The sequence below is a fragment of the Lipophrys pholis genome (genome assembly GCF_963383615.2).
Source record: "Lipophrys pholis genome assembly, chromosome: 9".
Classification (NCBI taxonomy): Eukaryota; Metazoa; Chordata; class Actinopteri; order Blenniiformes; family Blenniidae; genus Lipophrys; species Lipophrys pholis.
In genome coordinates, this window is record NC_137639.1 from 6,028,868 (window position 1) to 6,044,443 (window position 15,576).

Consider the following 15,576-nt stretch of genomic DNA (forward strand, 5'->3'; position numbering starts at 1 on the left):
TATGCCATTAGAGTTACAGAGAATATGGATCCATAGAAGCAATGGACAAAATTAGAGATGAATGCATCTTTTGTTCGAAAAAATTGGCGAATGAAAGGCATACGCACTACATGCCCTAAGGCATCGTGATGAGTCGTGTTCATCGTGACGTGTGGAGGGATTTAGTTTTTTTTTTGGAGAACGCCAGGGAGAAAAAAGATTGTTTTGGCTCGTGTGGACGGGGGCTGAAACTGTGCCAGCTGAAGCAGCAGACCACCCAACACCCCGAGACGGTGTGCAAACCCAAAGAGTTTATCCTCAGAGAAAAGGAGCCCATTGTTAAAGAAAATAAAAAAGAAACTGTATGTCACATACAGTATGTTATGAAATTCCTTGGGTCCCTCAAGAAAAAAGTTGAGAATCACTGGTGCAAAAGTGAGATATACATAAGAGAAGCCACGCCATTTAAATTCTGTGGTCGATTGGTGGACAGTATTGTCATAGCCTGGGAACGGGAGAGAAAGCCATCTTTCATTTATTGAAGCTTCAAACCAGGTTTGACTGGATATGAGCTGATAATGTGTGTTGATCTGGTGGAAGAATAGTGAATGTCAGTGTGTCTCTGGTGACTGCAACAGCCTCAAAGGGGGTGTTACAGTAAGAGGCGACAATAGTGTTTTTGCTGCCATCTCCATCAGAACATGTCATTAAATCCTAAAATAATACATCAGTCTTCACTGTGGTGAAACCCCTGCTAAGAGGCAAGGGCTGTCAGAGAGGCTGAGGTAATTCTAACGTGCGTAACCTTTATTAAAATCGAATCTGACCTCACACACACACACACACACACACACACACACACACACACACACACACACACACACACACACACACACACACACACACACACACACACACGCGCGCGAAAATGAACTAAAAGTCAGGAGGAATTTAGTGGAAATTCTTTAAAAGCATTTAATTGACAGAATTGCAGAACTTCTGCCATACTCCTCAAACACGAGACCATGAGGACAAAGAAACCACTTTAGCCCAGAATAAATTACCCCAAAAACACATCTTGTTTTCGTCAAGCATTGGCTTCTTGTATTGTAGAAACACAATTTGTCATATTCCAACCCCTGGCCAAAATGATGGAATCATTGGAGGATGTTCATTCAGTTGTTTAATTTTGTAGAAAAAAAAGCAGATCACAGACATGCCACACAACTAAAGTACTTTAAAATGGCAACTTCCTGGCTTTAAGAAACACTAAAAGAAATCAAGAAAAACAATAGTGGTAGTCAATAACAATTGCTTTTCTAGATCAAGCAGAAGAACAAATTATGGAATCACTCAATGTTGAGTAAAAAATTATGGAATCCTTGGACAAACAAACAAACAAAAAAACACTACAACACACCACAAGTACTTTGTTGCACCACCTCTGGCTTTTATAAGAGCTTGCAGTCTCTGAGGCATGGACCTAACAAGTGACAAACAGTACTCTTCATCAATCTGACGCCATCTTTCTCTGATTGCTGTTGCCAGATCAGCTTTGCAGGTTGGAGCCTTGTCATGGACCATTTTTCAATGGGATTGAGATCGGGACTATTTGCAGGCCATGACATTGACCTTATGTGTCTTTCTTCAAGGAATGTTTTCACAGTTTTTGCTCAATGGCAAGATGCATTATCATCTTGAAAAATGATGTCATCATCCCCAAACATCCTTTCAATTGATGGAATAAGAAAAGTGTCCCCCCATCTCCCCAGTGCCTTTACCTGACATGCATCCCCATATCATCAATGACAGTGGAAATGTGCATGTTTTCTTCAGGCAGTCGTCTTTATAAAGCTCATTGGAACGGCACCAAGCAAAAGTCCCAGTATCATTGCCTTTCCCAATGCAGATTCATCACTCAATATGACTTTCATCCAGTCATCCATGGTCCACCATTGCTTTTCCACAGCCCATTTTAACCTTGTTTTTTTCTGTTTAGGTGTCAATGATGGCTTTTGTTCAGCTTTTCTGTAAGTAAATCCCATTTCTTTCAGGCGGTTTCTCACAGTTCGGTCACAGATGTTGACTCCAATTCCCGCCCATTTGTTCTTCATTTCTTTTGCTGTGCATTTTCTGTTTTCAAGACACATTGCTTTAAGTTTTCCGTCTTGACACTTTGATGTCTCCCTTGGTCTACCAGTATGCTTGCCTTTTACAACCTTCCCATGTTGTTTGTACTTGGTCCAGATTTTAGACACAGCTGACTGTGAACAACCAACATCTTTTACAACATTCCGGGATGATTTACCTTCTTTAAGATGTTTGATAATCCTCTCCTTTGTTTCCACTGACACCTCTGGTTTTGGAGCCATGATTCACGTCGGTCCACTTGGTGCAGCAGCTCTCCAAGGTGTGAGCGCTCCTTTTTAAGTGCAGACTAATGAGCAGATTTAATCTGATGAAGGTGTTGGTTTTGGCAATGGAAATTTACAGGATGATTCCATAAATTGTTCCTCAAAATTGAATGATTCCATAATTTCTTCCCTCTGCTTGATCTAGAAAAGCAATTGTTATTGACTACCACTATTTTTTCTCTTGATTTCTTTTAGTGTTTCTTAAAGCCAGGAAGTTGCCACATTAAATGACTTTAGTTGTGTGGCATGTCTGTGATCTGCTTTTTTTCTACAAAATTAAACAACTGAATGAACATCCTCCAAGACTGGTGATTCCATCATTTTTGCCAGGGGTAGGAATAAGTGCTTGTGCTGTTCTGTGGGGAAAGACCTTCCATATTTCTACCTGATGACTTCAGTGGTGGTTGGGGATCCATGCAACTTGACAGCAAAAACTACTGTTTCATTCATATAGAATGCAATGCATTACTGTCTTGCAGCCAACCGCCACCGTCATACAGCCACGCAAATAATGCGTGGAGGCTACGCTTTGCCACCGTCACAGACTCTCATCATCGATGCTACAGTACGTGCTTCTCCAATAACTCTAACTATGCGTTTAGGTGAAAAGTCTGGAGACAGTGCCAGGAGAAAGATGTTTGAGTTTCTCTACGCTCCTTCCTGGTGCTCCAGACTCACGTGGACAAACAGGGAAAATGTTTGGATGACTGATTGGGTGGATACTTGACATCACGTATTCAGAGTGACAATCCATCGTGCCCACATCACCATGCCGCTCCTGTGTCTGTTTTGTGGCGAACCGTCCACTTATTCCAATGTAGAATCCAGTGGCGGCCGTGCATTCCAGCCCGAGGCCTTCACTAGTGCTGGTCTGACTCAATCCACCCCTCAATAACTTTTTTATGGCTACAAAACCCATGTTATCATGCAGAAATGCAGCATTAAAAGCCTTTCCATTACAGACAGATACTCATGTAGCCAGAATAAATACCTTTATGAATGAAAAAAATCCAAGTTCAGTCTCACCTTCAGCTGTCGCTGCATAAAAAAGCGGCTGCTTTTCCCAAAACTTCTGGGGGTCGAGGACGGTGACAAACATCAGCTTTTTGTGGTCTTGAAAATAATATAATGGTAAATAATATAATCCTGATTCCTGCCATTGAGATTGTAGTGAGCGCAGATAAATTGCACAGGACCTCTGTGCTCAGTGCTGCGGTGCGTTCAATGACCTCTTGGAAAAGTCCGTCTTGAAAATTGTTTTGATGAAAAAGCTGCAACCAAATCTCTTTATCTTCTCTTTCAGCTATGGTGCGTTGATAAAACTGCTATTAAATCAACACAACTATATTTTTGTTCGTGCAGCTCACTCCAGATGCAGTCAGCTAGCTGGAGAGTGAACTCTCTGACTATCCAATCAGAGGGCTTGAATACACTGACCTCACCCTCGGCCTTCTAGAAGGTCCTGAGTCGCCAATATCAAAATCTGATTGGTTGAAGCAGCAGCGTGACCGACACTTGTTTTACACTGCAGACGCCTGCAGAATTGAATATGAAGGCCTCAGGCAGATTTCTTTACCCGGCAACAGGTGATGGCTGAAATGTGATTGGTTAAAAGCTTTAATATGGACCTACACATCTGGAAGCAGCGCAGCCGGGGGAGAAGCTATGAGAGGAAGCGGACAGACAGTTTGGAATAATTTAATATGAATTCACGGACAAAATATTATCAACATCAGTCTGTGATTCTGATATTTTTTCTTAGGCCTTCAGAGAAGGCCTTGCAGGCCCCGACGGCCCGCCACTGGTAGAATCACACTTAAGACTCGGCTTCTAACATAACCGGACTATTCCTTTAAAACACAAACAACTGAATCCAGTGACACTGACACGCTGGATGTAAGTGGGTTTAATCAGTTTCTATGTCATGTTAATCAACAACATCTTACACACGAGAGGTCAAAATGGCTTTTCTGTCCAAACCATCAACCGCTATCGCTTCCAATGACACCACATTAACGGTGCGCCGAGAGAAAACGATCTATTTCAGGAGAGCTCTTCAAGAAATCCAGAGAGAGGTTCAGAGGTTAAACGGACTCCAAGTGACATGAAGTGTAAGTGTGTTAGGCGCAGTGGCAGGCTGCCCTTGTTTACAGCAGTGGAGCTCCGAACAGGACGAGCTGCAGCTGTCTCTTTAGTCTGAGTGAGAGTTCACTACTATCAAGAACAGTGAACATGCGTGTGTCAGGGAGCGAAGGACGTCAGGGCTATTTATCTCTTTTAATGTTAGGAACACAAACACACACGCACACGCCACTCGTGTGTGTGTGTGTGTGCGTGTGTGTGTGTGAGACTGTGTACATTCGGCCATGTTTGGAGGGATCTGGGGGCCTGGGAACGGTGTGGAAATCACACTGGGCTTCCTCTGGCTCATCTCGGAGTCATGGGAAGCAACAGTGAGCAAAAACAACAAGGCGCACACACACACGCACCCACGCACACACACACACACACACACACACACACACACACACACACACACACACACACACACACACACACACACACACACACACACACACACACACACACACACACACACACACACACACACACACACACACACACACACACACAGACACACACTGGCGTGACCACGCTACATGTCACTGGATGTCATACACCAGCTTCCCCCACAGAGAAAAATATACCAGAGTCTGTCTTCAACACTGATGTAGTGAACTCCATGTTGAATCTTCTCAAAAACTGAAATACATACAACTAAAAAAACGCAAACATCGTTTGAGCTCTCGATGTTGACCATACAAATAAGCATCATTGGATCAGTGTTTCCTCCAAATGCTATATTTAGTGTGTTTAGAACAAAATCCCATCGTTTTCAGGATCTCAGGGTTGTTAATATGAGCATTGTGTCAGCGGGAACGGACACCTGGTTCATGTCCTAAAACAAGACAAGCTACAGGACAAAAGTCTTTAACTTTGGCCTTAAATATTTAATGTCACCCTGTAAAAAAACTCTAAATTAGCATGAATTACTGACATATTATTTTGTCCGGCATGACTTTATGAAAAACACATTATTAATGTCTGCAAACCTTTGGTGTCTTCTTGTGAGTTCTGCCTTCCAGACCACACACTCAGTGGGATCTGTGAAAAACAAGAACAAGTTTTAAACTGTTAAAGTCAGAGTATCTCTGCTAACTTGAGCCCAGCATGCACACTACTTAAAAAACGTACAGCGTATGTAATTAAAAAGAGCTGTGGCACAACGGTGTTATGATGCCATCAGACATTGTAGTCAGTGAGTCCGTGTTTTCACGGTGCTTTTCAAATGCAGTTTAGTGACGAGAGTAAAAGCGACTGAATCTGCTTGATATGCACTTTCCAAAATACTGTCAGTGAAAAAGTTGATTTGGAACATAGACTATCTCTCGTCTATGTTCCGTTTACTTGACCACGGTGCTCAGAAGCCACTGAAAACAGCATTTTGGGAACGGCGCACAAGGTGGAACCTCTCGAAAATGCTACGACTCTGTAGAAATGGAGGGAAACTCGATCTATGTGTAGACAGAGGAAACACTGCCACTGCGCGTGTGCACCACGGCCATATTAAATAGTTTTTTCTGCACATGAGCGACTGGATCGACAATAACACCGATGCTCCAGAGTGTCACGACTCCCAGTCATGACTCCCAGCGGTCGTTTTAGAGTTGACAATCACCTGTAACAGCAATACAACTTCACTACTCAATATTTCATGAATTTCTGTTCCCCCCCCAAAACGGCACCATTAAAGAGCACTCTAAGCATTTGCGGTATGTGGCTACTCTCCAGCTAAACTTTACAGCTTTATTTGCTTGATATATCAGTGAAGACTAAACTGGAGTGCTTTGGGTTGTGTAGTTTCCAGTCGGAAAGTAAGAAAAACCCCAATTACACAATGTTTTCAAATGAAAACGGAAATCTTCCATTGCGCTTTAGGGCAAGTTTGCGCGACGACTTCGGTAAGAGCAACTGAAAATAAAAAAAGATGGATAATAAAAACAATGGTCTGTCCATATGAAAGTCAGTTAACTTGTCATTGTTAATGTTTATAGCGTATTGTTCTCTGGGCACGTGTGTGTATGGTTTCATTACAAAAACAAAGAAACAGCAGCAGCCACTCGCGACCCAACTTAAAAACTATATTGCTCGCAGTGTTTCTGCCACTTTTTAAAATGTTGACGCGTAAACGCAAAGCTTTTCTTAAAATGAACAAGTAAAAACTGTGTTCTCACTTGAAACGTTTTAGACTTATTTTGTCTGAGTTAGATAAATATCATCATCAGACAACAGCAGGATCCATATGTGGATCTCCAAAGTGGAAGATTTGTAGAGTCAAAATGATCACATGGTGGACCAGAGTTTAGAAAAATGTGATCATCAGTACATCCTTCACTTCAGGTGTTCATGCACACGGTCACAGTTTATTTGTAATCCTAAATTCTGAACAGCAATGTTCAATTCATCTTTATGAACAACTAAATTTGATTCTTCTGCAGAAAGGTTTGTCCTATTATTAAGAAGACATTCTAATGTACAAGAAGAACTGGCTCTTAAAACAATCGGGAGATGACATCCTGATCCCCCCAAAACATACCTGTGTTTTATATGGACATCAAGCATTGTAACTCAGCATTAGTAGAATGGGGCACGTCTAAATGCACCTGCAAAATCTGCTTCTGCCCTTATTTCAATATTGTTAAAACACGGAACGCTCAACACAGAATGAAAACCAATTCAGCAAAAGATGACTTTCTCCTCCCGAGACTGCACAACTGTGGACATTTATTTGAACTGAATATGAATACAAGAGTGGCCCTGCTATGCTCTGTTTGTTCTTTATGATGTGAAAAATGTGCAATTGAAATCAAAGACATTAAAAAAGAAAAGAAAAGAAATTCAGCCAGTGTGAAACACAGACGTCATTTTAACAATTTGGTCATAACTTCATGTTAAAACCATCAGTATGGAATGGAAGCTAATTGCTGCAGTGAAGATGTGAACGTTGCCTCATGAACACATTAGCAACGCTTACATCACGACCAATCACAGGTCACTCACTCGTTTGGTATCAATTCACAGCTAAAAACAGACCTGGAGTTAGGCCGAGGTAAAGATATTTACCCACAGAGAAATGTCAATACCAAAGGCGCTTTTAAGGCTAAAATCTGATTCACCCACATGTTTTTTTTTTGGCCTATCACTTGTCACATGAAGTCATGTCTTAATAGTCTGCCAGGGAACACAGCCACTGTCGTCTTCACAGAGAAATTGCATAATTAACTGAGAATTACTGGAATTGCACAAGCTCTCAGAGTCGTCTATTTTTAGATTGGTGTAGGAAAATGAGCTGGACAAATCCCAAAGCTCACATCTCATTTCAGAAGAAAAAAGAAAAACAAGTGTGTCTAAACTGACAGTAAGTCTGGCCAGCTGGGTATAGTTTACTAGAAACTCAAATAATAACAGGGGGAAAAAAGTTAATAATATCTAAGTAACAGTGGTTTGGTCCGGGTCGCTCCATATAGTCTGGCCTGAACCTCGGATCAGACCAAAGAGCAGGAAAACATTGAGTCTCCTCGTATCTCTATTGCTGTTTTTTCACGTTCGTCTTGCTTTAGTCCGGAGCCCCGGAGTGGCCATCAAGAAAAAATAATACTGTAAAAATAATAACACGTGAATGAGCTTGGGATATATTCCTCAACATTTGGGCATTACATAGAGAATTTCTGCTCCTTTCACTTTATTTCTGGACGTGTCTGAATCAAATGCTTCAACATGGAGGAATGGAGGTGTAGAATGACAGATGCTGCTCTGCAGCCATTTATAATGACAACCTCCGTAAACACACTGATTAAAATTCTCTTTCACATGAAGCCATTAAAACATCCAAGCTTTCATTTACATAGTATTTAGTTTGTTTTTTTAGTTGCTGATGAACAAAAAGTGTCGCTTCATTATAATAAAGTTCTGTGGGTTAGAAAATAATATTGAGCGTCTCGTAGCAAATAAAATGTCGCATAGAGCAGGTAGTACAAATAAATAAATAGAAAATAGATAAATAGTGCAACAACAGACTACAACTACATCTCCGGGGAAATAAATACCAGTAATAGTAAAAATCTGATAATAAAACTGTGAGTCAGATATTAATACAACAAAGAATGTGATTTTTATGTTGAGCTCGGGGGGGGGGGGGGGTGGGGGGGGGGGCGTGTTGTCAGCAGCTGCTGAAAGGAGCGAAAAAGTTACTTGTAATCTAACTTAGTCACTTTTAAAAAGTAATCAGTAAAAAAACTAAGTTACTTTTTAAAGGAGTAACTAATAATCTGTAATTTGATTATTTTTCAAGGAAACTGTGGCAACACTGTTCATGAGTAGCTTCCCTAAGGGATTAGTGAATCAAAGAGGGCGCAGTGTGCAGGTTAAAGCCAGTTAGAATACATAGTCTAAAACAAAAAGAAAGATAAGACCTGTTCAGAAACACTTTCTTCCTTTAGCTTCTTGACTGAGCCATTTACAAGCATGACGCGACTCGCAGTCAAGAAGTTTTTCAGCATTACTTTGCCTGTAACTGCAGTTTTGAAGTTTTTCTTTGTTGTGGCTCAGAGTAAAAGTGACGACAATGTTGATATATTCACAAAACCAAACATGCTTTAAGGCTAGTTTATCTAGCAACGAGGAAGCTCGCTTTAATGGCAGGATCGCCGATATTTGAGCGTGGGTCTCAGTGCTGTGTTTTGTCTGCTACTCTTAAGAAATTTGTTAATAAAAAGAAATGTTTTCTTTTTTCTTTACCATTTTCTTGGTGGTTTGGCCGGATTGGAGCCTCTTGCAAACCGGTTTTGACCCACAGGCCTGATGTTTGACACACCTGTCTTACATCTGAAACGTCTATAAACTTCAGTCTGGAATTATTCACTGGCTGCTCTCTTTCTCACATCAATAAAACACTGCAACATGAAAGCCTCTGGAAAACTCTGCACACTAGTATACAAAGCAGCAAAAGTAGCGTCATTCAACAAAGCTCCAAAAACTCATTTTAAGTATTTGAGAAGGCAAATAAACTACAATAAAGCCAACAAGTCAATACAGCAGGGTTTCTTTTCCCCCCATGGAGCTCGCTCCATGAGTGAGAAGTGTTTGCCTCCATTCTGCCAGTAAGAGTCCATGCCATTAAAGCCGTTTCCTGTCGGGTGCTTGGAGCCGGGGAAAGTCTGAGGAAAGCTGCCTTCCGTCTTGCAGGAACTGAGGAACAGAGCGGCTCCTTGGGTTCCTGTCCTCTCACTTCCCCGGACTCGCTCAAACTACACAACTCGGCTGGCTCCTCGAGGCTCGACATCCTCAAACTCTGCATCTGTGTGAGCGCAATGTTCAACTCAATGCCATAACTGTGCTTGTTGTGGAACAAAAATGCAGAGCAACACACAGATTTTGTCCGTCTTGGTGTATCGCAGACACATTAATTTAAATTAATCCACTTCCAGTTTAAGCCACCAGGTGGCAGTGTTGTCAGTGAGAAGTCAATTCATGCAGTCCAGTGTCAAACACTAACAAGCCACCAATGGCTGAAAGGTATAAAATACTCAACTGCATGGATCAACCCATGATCTTCCAGCCACGAGGCGGGACTGCTAACCACTGACCAACCTGTTCTCTCATTTAAAAATCTAGTGTTTGGGATTTGTATTCAAAACCTTTTCCGACATTAAATTGAGAAATGTTTGTTTCTTTAGACTTTTTTAAACTGAGTTTTGTGAAGTTTGCATTAATACTTCTGAATGAGTTCTTCTGAATGATGGCAGTTTCCAGGAGGAATCCACAAATAACAATCACTATAAAGTAGGGATTTAGCGATACCACTTTTTTTAAAGGACCAGTAGTAACATAGCTCCCTGCCAATATCGATTACCAATGTGAGTACTTATTAAATGCTATGAAGCTTTATTCATACTCCATAAGCAGACAGTGTGTGATGGCTATGTGTTGCTGTGAACCCCCTCTGAACAGCCTCATGTCGATGCCATGCTCACCTCCAACAGCCTTGAAGGCTCCAGTACACTACAGTACGCATAGAGCAGGGTGTGGCGTCTGTCTACACAGGGCACTATGCGAACTGGAGACGGACGGAGTGATTTTAAACTTTGGAAACCGTTTGGTTTGTTAGTCGATGGATATGTGAATGTCTGCACCAGTCAATAAAGTGAGACGGTTACAGTGACAGCACAAGTCTACGTATATGGGAGAAGCCCGGAGAGAAGGCTCCATCTATCCCACATACAGTGAGAGGTTCCTGCTGTGGTTTTCTCTGAGTCAGTGGGAAGACTTTGTGATCACACATTTTAATGATTGGAGATTCTCTGCTAATGCTGTAAAATGCTGATCTCATAGCAAACATTTCGACACGTGACGCTCATCACCACTGAGGAAGCGAACGTTCAGGGATTCGTTGTGAAGCCCCTCACAAAATAACAATGACCTCAAACCACCGATGCCTACAAATCAACGACTATTATTTCTCCTGGTTTCGAGCGGGCTGCGTTGGCTCAGGGAAGCTTTAATAGTCTGATGAGTGAAAGCAGAACCACTGGTGTTTGTCATGTTTTCACTCTCACATGCACACAAACGTATGCAGGAGAGCGACAGACTGTCCTGGACTTCAGCATATTTCACACACCATTTGTGACTAAAACAAACATGGTTGACCCAGCGGTTGGCCCGTCTGATGACCATTTATGGGATGCAACTTCTGGCTCGAAAACAAACTCACTGTGAGTGGAGGAGAAAAGCGTGAAAACAAAACTAATAATAGCACTAAAAATATCGACGAGGGGGGGCCAGCGTTTGTTTTTGGGAGCTCGTGTTCGACACCACTGCATCATGTGAGAGCCATTCAAGCAGCTCATAATGGATCATTAACCATCGTAGCAGCATGGCTTTTTTATTTTATTTATTTCATCACATTTTCATCAAGCTTATGTGTTTTTTTTTTTCTCCTCTCTCCGGTCTCTATCGACCTGTGATGACGTGTGTGTGTGTGATGACACACAGGTTCCAGTCACATCGAGGAAAAACAAATGCAGCGAGAGTCAGAGAGTCTGGAGAGCTCAGGTTGGCTACGAACAAAATGTGGCAACAGGGAGACCTCACCCTTTCACTGGTGCCATGGCAACAGGTTCCAGGCACATATAGTAGGTAAGAAAAAAACCCCAGTCAAATCAGGTGTAATAGAAAAAAAAAAAAACTGCGGCGCTGCACGAGCGAGGCTGAGAATGGTGGAGGTGGGAGCATTAAAAAAGCCCTCTGAATGTGTGGGAGTGTGTGTGTTAGTGTGCATTCATGCAAAACATCAAGCGCCTGTAGACGTGTCAAATGAGCAGGAAGACGGTGTAATTCGATGGATTACCATGTTATTAGCAGCAACCTCCTGGACTTGATTCCCGTTATATTCATAGGGACAAAACCTTTTTTATAAAGGAGCAGATGCTCTGACACTCACAACCTGGTGAGAAAATCAAGTCAATCAACGGCTTGACAAAGTTCAGCAGCAACATCAGACTGTGTTCTCATAACGCTTTGCCATTGGGCTCTCCAGTGTACCGTTCCTCTGAGCGACTGCTTTGCAAACCCCGGTCAAGTTTTCTCACACTGTGATGAGGCACAGAAATCCAGTACTTGTGAAAATTAGACATATGTGCGCCAGTGTTTATGGAAATACCTCGCCCACTAAACAAAGTGCTCCAGGGCCTTACATAACTTCATAGGTCCAACCTAAAAGCCTGCATTACACTCGTGCCCTTAAATAAAAAGTACAAAATTTACTTTTGATCTGCTCACTAATAGACTACCTTGTCGTGAATGCAAATATGAAGATTTGTTCAACCACTGAACCACTAATCATCTTCAATCATTCATTCAGCTTCCACCAATCCTCTTGAAGACCAACAGGTTCAAATGATTCTTAGGCCTCGTTTACACGTTTCACATGAAAACATCATTTAGGAGTTTTCGCTTCAAAAGTTTCATATTCACACGGCACTGTCTTGAAAATTATGTCCGTTTCCATGGCAACGGCAGAAACACTGAAAACGATGTAGTTAGCATGTTGGGCCACTAGTGGGTGCTGGTGTTTGTTTTTGTAATGAAACCACACACACATGCACACACAGTAGGATTGTTATTACAGGTGACCGATGCAGAAGAGCTATTTACAATCTTTTAATTTTTTTTAAAGCACTGTACTACTCCCCAGAGGGGAAATTCCCTTCCTGAACTGACCCATCGGTAGAAGCCACACGGAGTAGCGCTTAGGAGGAGCTGGTACTGAGGTGGCATTGCATTGCCTCCTCGTGTCTTTTAGGATTGAATTTAAGTTTCTTTTAATGTTTTTAAATGTCTTAATGGTCTTGCACCTTCTTATCTTGCAGACTTAACTTTACCTTGTGAACCATCACGAAACCTCAGGTCCTCTGGCACCGGCCTTTAAATCCTTCTCAATGTTAATAGAAGAACCTACAGAACAGCCTGCCGGAGTTCACGTTCATGTTTTTAAAAGCAGGCTCAAGACCTTTTTAAAAAAAGCCTTCCAAGGAATGTTTTTAACCTGTTGTAAGACTTTTGAATATTTAGTTTTTCATGTAGTTGTCTTTGACATGTTTATATAATGGCACTGGGTGGGCCGAGAGTGGAGTTTCACTCAGTTTTTTTTTTTTTAAACCTGTAAAGCACCTGGTGCTGCATTCTACTGTGCATAAAGTTCTATACAAGCAAAGTGGGATTTGATGTGAAACAGACTCGTAAAAATGCTTTGAAAGTTTTGCATTCACTTGAAAACGTAGTTGTGTAAATAGGCACTTAAAATACTTACTTCCTGGTCACCCTCAGGAGCCACGACTGTGGCTATACACTGTTAGAACATGCTGTGGCTGAAGGTTTTTGGCTGTTTCTTTAAAATGTAAACTTAAGGTGTTATTACTGTAACAGTAATGGGTAAGAGTGACAATTTTAAACATAGCATATGAGCTAAAAGATGACGACTGGACAAAATATCAACTGCGTGACTTCAACGTCAACACCATCACCTCTGACTTGTAAATTAATCATTACAAGAGAGCTTTCCCTGAGAGTGCCCTTATATACCATAGAATTATGAAATTACAAGCTGGAAAGACTGTGTGAGTATGAACACTTAATAAATGGGATTATTTCAGAATGTAATGTTGGATTACCATCCAACATCAACACCCAACAGCAGCGCGGTTTGTGGACCTCAAAGGAAACCAGATGCCTTTACACCCTTTATTAGATAGGTGGCAGCCTTGTTGTAATCTGTTCTTGGTCATTTCATTCAGTGAGGAAATCAATGAGACAGCAAAACGAGAGAAACCACATTCCCAGTGTTAGCACACCAGGCTAAGAAGCAAGTAATGGCTGAAACAGGAAATACTGTACTCCACTACAGCCAAATATCAATGAAGCCCCCAATCAATAACTGTTCCTGGGAATGTTCTAACTGATGTTTTTAAAGACTACGAAGCAACATAAAAGGCTAAAAGACTTCTACTATGATTGTGTGTTTAGAAGTGTTATCTGTGAGGTGTATGCAGCTTTTTCCTCAATGGATGGACGGTTTAAGAAAAATGGTTGGTTTTTAGCATGATGGTGTAACTTTCCATTTGCCTCTGTCGTACCGTACAACCACTATAACAACCTTTCATTAGGTTACCTTAAAGCAGAGGTGTCAAACTCATTTTAGGTCAGGAGCCACAAAGGCTCCAATTTCACCTAGAGTGGGCTGGAAAGGTAAAACAGAGCCAAAATGGCCTTTAAACTTATACTTTCAAGGGTTTTTTTTTGGCACAAAGTATACATGATGTAAATGTCTATATTGCAAAACTAAACAATTACAACCAAAATTGACTACAATCTCATCATGAAGCTAATTTGAACGATACCAACTGGTGATAAAATACAGTAAAGTGTCCAAAAAACATTTTCACAGTTTGCTCGGAGGTTTGGCGGCCGGATTAGAGCCTCTTGCAGGCCAGTTCTGGCCCACGGGCCTTATTTTTGACACCCCTGCCTTAGAGAATTGCAAACATGGTATTTATTGTTTTAGTTTCCCACCGAGTTCCGCATGAAGGAACCAGACATATTAAAATCTAAACAATTTTCCAGGTCTTAGAACTAATTCCTTGCTTTAGACTGTATATGCCAGCAGGCAGATGGATGTTCTAGTGAGGAGTGACCTCTCAGCGTGGGCCACTGATTCGACATATTTCAAACAGCTGGGTCAAATGATTTCACTCACATACTCTCTCTGGAAAGCAAAAGCCTTTGGACTGAGTCTGAGCAATAAAAAAAAAGCTACTGCACTCTGTAATTATCAAGATTTTACCTTCTTAAATAGATGTGACATGTTCAAACTTAGTGAGTACGCAATTAGAACTTGGAGCTACACTAATTACCTGTCTGGGGGAAGGAGCCTCACCAGGAAGGAAATTGAACCCGGTCAAATCAGAAGGTTGGTTGGATGTATGCTGGAATGGTATTTAAAAAAAAATCCCACATAATGCACACGGGGAAAGACAATGTAATGCTAATCTCCGAGGACACCAGCCCAGGCGGCGTGGGTGTCTGGACGAGACACGCTCGCTTGCTCACTCGCTCATCTGCGCAATAAAACTGGGCTGCGGCTGCAGCGTGTTGTCTTCGTACCACACGCGCCATGGTGAACTCCCACATGTAACCCCCCCCCCCCCCCCCCCTCTCTACTCCTATTTTTTTCTTTCTTTGCACTCCCCTTATTTGCGGCAGAGCGGCAGTCGTGGTTTGCGGCCCACTCATTACCTCGTATAACTGTCGCTCCAACAATCTTTCATCCTACCTCTCCTCCGCGGCATACTGGGAGGAAGAACTGGAAGATTACATAAAGGAGGTGTAGGCAGTGTGTGTGTGTGTGTGTGTGTGTGTGTTCATCTATGCCATTCCTAAGGTTTGCATAAATAAAACCCAAATTGGGCCTGGAAGGTTCTCATCATCCCAATTACTTCAATTAGGTGATTATCAGTGAGTTTGGTGTCGTGCTGGATTGCGGTGGGATTTCAGTGCTTCTCTTCTCCTC

General features: G+C 41.9%; 1 protein-coding gene across 2 annotated transcripts in view; it reads right to left on the reverse strand.

Moving 5' to 3' along the window:
• The window catches only part of ncalda (neurocalcin delta a), a 91,147-nt gene that overhangs the window by 57,166 nt on the left and 18,405 nt on the right, over window positions 1–15,576 (reverse strand). Inside the window, exon 3 of one of the 2 annotated variants that reach the window (XM_080471034.1) lies at window positions 5,507–5,558. The exons of the other annotated variant lie outside the window; for it this stretch is intronic. The gene's annotated coding sequence lies outside the window, so the exon portion shown is untranslated. The remainder of the gene's footprint in view (window positions 1–5,506; window positions 5,559–15,576) is intronic. 2 annotated transcript variants of the gene reach the window in all.